This window comes from Rhagoletis zephyria, unplaced genomic scaffold, assembly GCF_001687245.7.
Source record: "Rhagoletis zephyria isolate East Lansing unplaced genomic scaffold, Rhagoletis_zephyria_1.1 Rzeph_scaffold_04069, whole genome shotgun sequence".
NCBI classification, from domain to species: domain Eukaryota; kingdom Metazoa; phylum Arthropoda; class Insecta; order Diptera; family Tephritidae; genus Rhagoletis; species Rhagoletis zephyria.
The window spans coordinates 30,777-32,059 of NW_016161152.1; positions in this window are offsets into that span (position 1 = coordinate 30,777).

A 1,283-nucleotide genomic window follows, 5' to 3' on the forward strand; every position below is an offset into this window, starting at 1 on the left:
AGGACTAATCCTTCGGAATTCCTCTGCCAATGGTTTCACCGGTCCAAGAACTTACCGTAAGATTCCTATTGTGGTTAATTGTTCGTTATTATCTGGTTATGGACTAGTCGGAGATTGGAGATTTTTTTCGTTTGAATGCAGTTTTCTTCTGCACTTCACAGTTGATTTTTCAGACATAATTAAGCATCAACAAACAAAAAAAAATCAAAAATTTATGTCCCGACCCTTCCGTGCTGTGTTTCACGCATGCATGTATAAAAAGCGACTTAATATTTTTGGAACTACTTCTGAGTGGAAAATGAATCGTGCTATAAGTAGTATATTTTGAAAGCAACCAAGTCCGGCTGGGAGTTTCTCACACGCGTGGCACCTGCGCTTATTGGAGCCACACAGTCGCAAGCGGAGCTTAACACTTACATATGTACGTATACACACAGAAATAAATATGTAAAAGCGTCAGGTGAAAAACCGATGCAGCACCTAAAACACGCAATGCGGTAAGGCTTACAATGCCCTTTGTGTCGAGGCAGCCGCTGGCAGTATCTATGTGCGTTATTGTATTTGTTGTTTTCTCGTGCGAATTTGGGGGAAAATGGAAATGTGAATTGCAATTCAAATCATTGCGGTTTATGTTTCCTTGCTTGTAGCAAATGTGTGGCTGATGAAATTGGTTGTGAAGTAAAATAAAGCCGTTAGCTGGAAGAAATGCTTTGCAGGGGAAAATTTATAATACAAGCATTTTTACATTTCTTAAAAATATATTCGATTAACTTCTATAACATATTAAAGCCCTCTGCAGTTCTCAAGAAAAATCGGAAGAAATATTTTTCATTATATCGCTAGCTTAGAGTAAAATGTTGCTAAGTCCACTTTTTATGAAAACTCATATGTTGAAACAGGAGGCTAGGGAAATTAAAAATGCATCCTTTCGAAAAGGACAAAGGTCCTTGTTTTATGTTTTCTCGTTTATATTCAGTAAAAGGAAAATTTGCTAAGTCCAAAAGAGGCTCCGAAAATTCGATAAGGCTAAAATAGTACGAAATCATTTATTAAATATCGAATCCCTCTGATGCGTATGGAGTTTTGCTTTGATTTAAACAGGAATAATTTTGTATTCAAAGTTTTGCGAAATACTTGAAGAAAATGGCTATAAGAAGTTTTTTTCTTCGTCTTTGAAATTTTTAAATTGGAATTGTAAGCTACATATGTAGCGATATATTGCTCGAAAAAGTAAAAAGTATTTTGCTGTAAAACTTTTTGAAGAACTTTGGTAAAATCACTTC